The 6,280-nt window shown below is 33.7% G+C and overlaps 1 pseudogene; it reads left to right on the top strand.

Annotated features, from left to right (window-relative positions):
- The first annotated feature begins 932 nt into the window (after positions 1-932).
- On the top strand, positions 933-1,871 carry LOC143679173 (olfactory receptor 5M5-like; annotated as a pseudogene).
- Positions 1,872-6,280: the final 4,409 nt, after the last annotated feature.

Genomic DNA, 6,280 nt, shown 5'->3' with positions numbered 1-6,280 from the left:
TTACATTCATCATAGCTAAATGTTGGATGATACACTTTATATTAACTTAAGGGCCACTTCGATTGTTTGGCTAATATAATTGCTATTTGACCCTGACTAGGTATATTTAAATAAATTAATTTGATATACTTTTATAGTGTTTTAATAAATTAGCAAGTAGATAAGCTGAGATGGAGTAACAACAAGTTCATTATGACCAGGGAATGTTTCCACACCTTTTCTGTCGTTGCTGTTGTTGTTCATTTTAGCCAGAACAGAAAACATTTATATCTTATTTTTCCCTAATCACTCCTACATGGCCTATGATAATAGTATCTACCTATAAATTTAGTGACAAGAGGGACAATGGAGGCAGACTAGAGTTGGGAACATGACTATACATTGTAGGATGAGGGAATAGCTTGAAGATGCTCAGAGAGGCAGGAAAGAATTCCAGTTCTATAAGGATATGCACTGATATCAGATTCATGTATTCCCAATCCATTCAGGTGTGCACAGAAACCACCTATCAGTTCCATTTTACCCAAGTCCATTCAGCTGGATATGGCATAGGTAAGTTTCAATATTAATGCCTTAGATACCCCATCAAAATCTATACTATAAAACAAAGATAACAATTGCAAGAAAAGCAATATTTTCATCCATATGTAAAAGGGAATTGTAAACGGACATATATCACAACAAGTTCCAGAAAAGGTGCCATTGAAATGAAAAGGAAGACTGCCTTTATACATAAGGACCTCTATATCAATTTAGACATTTAACATATAAATCACATGCTTAAGAGGTTCTTTCTCTTTGTCACATAAAATTACATGTTTGACTGAAGAGGAAGGAGTATCAGATGGTGTGATGGGGTAATGGATAAATGACAACACATCAATAAATTGTATTTCCTTTCTGCTGATCTCATTAGAAGCCAAGAAAATATAATGTTAATGAAAAACTACACCCCTGTGACTGAGTTTATTCTCCTGGGATTGACAGATCAAGCTGATTTGCAACCTTTCCTTTTTGTGGTATTCCTAGTCCTCTATCTTATTACAGTAGTTGGCAACATGACCATGATTTTGTTAATCAGAAGTGACTCAAAACTTGACACCCCAATGTATTTCTTCCTCAGTCACCTGTCCTTTGTATATGTCTATTATTCCACCACTGTCACTCCTCAGATGCTAGTTAATTTCTTATACAAGAGAAAAACCATTTCCTTCATTGGTTGTTTTATACAATTCCACTTTTTCATTGTCCTGGTGAGCACAGATTATTGTATGCTGACAGTCATGGCTTATGACCGCTGCATGGCCATCTGTAAACCTTTGTTATATGGGAGTAAGATGTCCAAATGCACCTGCCTCTCTCTGGTAACTGTGCCCTATATTTACAGCTTTGCAAATGGTATTGTACAGACCATCCTGATGCTGCATCTGTCCTTGTGTGGACCCAAATGAGATCAACCACTTTTACTGTGCAGACCCACCTCTCTTAGTCCTTGCTTGCTCAGATACCTATGTTAATGAAACTACCATGTTTGTTGGTGCTGGGTTCAATCTTACCTGTTCTCTCACCATCATCCTCATTTCTTATATTTTCATCTTCACAGCCATCCTGGGCATCCACTCAGCTGAGGGGAGGTGCAAAGCCTTTTCCACATGTGGGTCCCATCTGATGTCTGCCACCATCTTTTATGAAACTCTGCTGTGCATGTATTTGAGGCCCCCTTCTGAGACATCTGTACAGCAAGGGAAAATTGTTGCTGTCTTTTATATCTTTGTGAGTCCTATGTTAAATCCTTTCATCTATAGCTTGAGGAATAAAGATGTCAAAGAGCACTAAAGGAAGTTTTTCAAAAGAAACTGTTTGCTAAATAAGCATTTTTTAATGAAGGTATACAATACATCTTCATTAACTGTCCTGTCTGATTACCTTAAATTATGAATCACTCTCTGTCTTTGAGTAATTTTTGTTTTTCTTACTTCCACTTGTGGGAGTTGGAACAATGTACAAGTTATTTGGTAGAGTATACAGTGTCCTCTCAATGAATTAAAACACACACACACACAGAAATTCAAAGACAAGCCAAAAGTACTGATATTGCTTTATAAAACCAGGAAACAACAGATGATTCCATCTTTAGTGGTCATACTTGTGGTAAGATATGTAAGACAGACTTATGTCATGCTAAGGCAAAGTCAACTTATCACATTTTATAGTGCTTAAAATTTCCAAACTATTTTTCAGATATCTGCCAACCACAAGAAGTCCATTTTTATTCTTTTATAGAGATTATATACTAGAGAAAATCTTTTGGGTATATCTCAGTTTATTTCTCTAAGAACATCTTTAGAATGATCTTTCCAATAAAATGGACTCCTCATAAACCTTTTGTTCGCCATTTTATTGAGATATATTCTCATATCAAACCTCCATCCAAAGTATATATTCAATGGGTCAAAATGTCATCAAATAGCTGTGCCTTCCTCATTTCAACCTATCTTAGAACATTCTCATTACTCAAAAAAAAAATCCCTTGCCCTATATCCTTCCTTATTGACCTTTAGCATTAGTATGTTGGATATTATTATTGATAAGAGATTATTAAAATAGTAATGTTAACTTCAGTCCACAGTTTGCAGTAGTTACTGTATTCCCATAAACCATTCTATCATTAACTCCTTGTAATAGTGGCATGCATTTGTTCTAGTTCATGAAAGAACATTTATATATTTTCACTATGAATCACAGTCATCATCCATCACAGATTTCAGTGTGTTACACAGATCCTCCTAGTGACATACATGGCACTAAACTTCCCCTTTCACCCACAATTTCATGCATAATTCAATGCTGTTAATTACACTGATTTTGATGTTCTAGGATGGCCTCTGTCCATTTCCAAACATTTAAATCCAATGTAGTTAAAAATTCTTCACACGTTAAACACCTGGTTCCCATTCTCTATCCTGGTCTATCTCCTGGAAATGTATATTCTAGATTTTAACTCTATGAGTTTACCTAGTATAATTCAGTTATCTTAGTGAAATCATAAAATATTTTCCTTTTGTGTGTCTGACTTATTTCTGTCAACATAATTTCCTATAGGTTTATCCATGTTGTTTCATGCTTCATTCCTTCTTACTGCTAAATAATATTTCATCATATGCATATACCACATTTTGTTTATCCATTGCTCAGTTCATCAGGTTATTTCCATCCTTTGGCAATTATGAATAATGTCACTACAAACACTGTTCTGCCAATGTCTGTTTGCATGCAAGCTCTCAGTTCTTCTACATCTGTACCTCATAGAAGAATTTATGGATCATATGGCAATTCTATTGATAGTTTTCTGAGGAAGGACCAAACTGTCTTCCATAGCGGCTGCAACATTCTACATTCCTTCCAGGAGTAAATAAGTATTTCCATTTTCCACATTCTCTCCAACACTTGTAGTTTCCTGTGTGTTTAAAGAAGCCATTTTAATAGGTACGAAGTGATATTTTGTGGCTTTGATTTTCATATCCCTAATAAGTAGTGAAGTTGAACATCTTCTCATGTGTTTTTTAATTGTTGGTATTTCCTCTTTGGAAAAATGTCTATTCAGGTCTTTTGCCCATTTTTAAATTTGGTTGTTTGTCTTTTAATTGTTGAGCTGTAGGATTTCTTTAAATATTCTGGTATTAAGCCCCTTGCCAGATATGTGGTTTCCAAATATTTTCTACCACTGAGTAGACCCCCTTTTCACCTATGACAATCCTTTGAAACACAAATATAGTCAATTTTGAGGAGGTCTTATTTCTTCATTTTGTTTTCTTTCATTGCCTGAGTTTGGGGAGCAAAGTCTAAGAATTTGCTGCCTTTCATGAGATATCCTATATGCTTCCCTACATCTTTTCCTAAAATGTTTACATTATTGGTTCTTAAATTTAGGTTTTTACTCCATTTTAGTTAATTTTTGCATGGTTGTAAGTAAGATAAGTATCCTGTTTCATTCTTTTGGATATGGGTTTCCAATTCTCCCTAAAACATTTCTTGGAGAGGCTGTTCTGTCTAAGTTGAGTGGAGCTGGGAGCCTTGCTAAAAATCAAGTGGCAGTAAATCTGAGGGTCTACGTTTGAACTTGCAATTCAATTCCATTGATCAATCTGTCTATCTTTACATTAGCATCATGCTATTTTGACCACTGTATCTTTGTAATATGCATGTACATCAGGAAACATAAGTCCTCCATCTTCATTCTCCATTTTCAAGATGTTTCTGGCAATTTGAAGTACCTACCCTAGCAAACAAATTTGATAATTGAGTTTTTCCATATCTTGAAAGTAGACTGTTGGGATTTTGCTTGGTATTGCATTACCTTTGTACATGAATGTGGGCAATATTGAGATCTGAGCAATATTTCATCTTCCAACCCATGAACACAATGTCCTTCTATTTATTTAGCTTTTCTTAGATTTCTTTGAGCAATGTTTTGTCATTTTCTGAATGTAGACCCTTTATATGCTTGGTTAAGATTAGTCTTAGATATTTGATTTTTTAAATTCCTATTGTAAATGGTAATTTTTTCTTAATTTCCTACTCAGTGCATTACTGGTGTATACAAACACAACTGATTTTTGTGTGTTGACATTGTATCCTCTCACATTGCATACTTGTTTATTATTCTATTAACTCTATTATAAATTTTTCAGCATTTTCTAAGTATAAAATCATGTCATCCTCAAAGATTGAAAGTTTTAGTTCTTTCTTTTCAAATTGGATGCCATTTCCTTCTTTTTCATGGCTCATTGCTGTAGCTAGAAATTCTAACAAAATTTTGACTAACTGGAGACAGAGGACTTCTTCTTTTTCCCCATCTTAGAGGGACAGTGCTCAGTTTCATATATATCCATTATATCATGTTGAGTACCTTACCTTTGAGTCTCACCTTTAGAAGTGTTTTTATCAAGAAAGGAAACTGTACTTTTTTCAAATGTATTTTCTGCATCAATCAAGATACTCATGTGTTTTTTCCCTTTCAATTATTAATTATGGTATATATGTTAATTTATTTTCTTGTCTTGAAGCAATATAGTGTACTTGGAATAAAATCCAATTCGTCATGATTTGTAATTCTTTTAATGTACAGTTGGATTTGATTTGCAAATATTTTTTGAGGACTTTCACATTTGTATTTATTAAAGAGATAGGTCTGTAATTTTCTTTTCTTGTAGTATATTCCTCAGACTTTGGTATTTTGGTGGTATCAACTTATTATGAATGAGTTTGTTAATGTTCCCTCCTCTTCGATTTTTTGGAAGAGGCTCAACGGGATTGGTATTAATTCTTCTTGGAATGATGAGTAGAATTTACCTGTGAAGTCGTCTGGCCCTGGGCTTTAATTTGTTGTAAGGATTTTGATGACTGATTCAAGCTCAAGAGATTGATATTTTGAGGGCTTCTATTTCTTTTAAGTCAGTGTAGACTGTTCTTGGGTTTTTAGGAATATATCCATTTCTTCTGTACTGTATACTTCTAAGGCTTTTGAAGGAGATATCAAAGTCTTCAGACTATTTCTTCTTTAATTTATATGTAACTCCACCACTATGTATGTATCTTCTCTACTCTTTCATTATCACTGCTTATAGATAAAAAAATCAGGTTCCATTATTTTATTTTTCTATTGTTTTTTTATTTTTTGCATGGGAAAGCACCAGGAAATGAGCCTGGGTCTCTGGCATGGCAGGCAAGAACTCTGCCTGCAGAGCCACTGTGACCTGCCCAAAAAATAAAAAATTCCATTTTGATCTTTAATCTGTATCTATATATCTATATGTATACATGTGTGAGAATATGTATATTTGATCTTATAACATTTTCATACTTGATTGCTAATTTGAATCTATGCCCTTTATTTCCTGTTTAGGTCCTTCTCCTTGCCTATTTTCAGATTGTGTTACTTATCTATATTTTTTTCTTATTCATTTTAAGACCCCTTCTTGGAGATTTTAAACTCTTTTCTTTTAATTTCTTCCATTTGCATTTCAATTTTTCATTAGATGTTTTGAAATGAATAAAACCTTAGTTTTAAATATTATTGAGCTGTATTTTATCATTAAGATAAAATTTATTGTTTCTTTTTTTACTCTGAGGAATTTAAGTTCTTTCCCACCTATGATCTATTTGACATTTACCCATATCATTAAGTTGTTTTTATGGCTTCATTACCTAATTTTTTTTTTTTTAGTTTTCATGGGCAGGCACTGGAAATTGAACCTGTGTCTTTAACTTGGTAAGCAAG

This window comes from Tamandua tetradactyla, chromosome 4 (genome assembly GCF_023851605.1).
Source record: "Tamandua tetradactyla isolate mTamTet1 chromosome 4, mTamTet1.pri, whole genome shotgun sequence".
Taxonomy (NCBI): Eukaryota; Metazoa; Chordata; class Mammalia; order Pilosa; family Myrmecophagidae; genus Tamandua; species Tamandua tetradactyla.
This window is presented reverse-complemented; position numbering and strand designations above follow the sequence as displayed.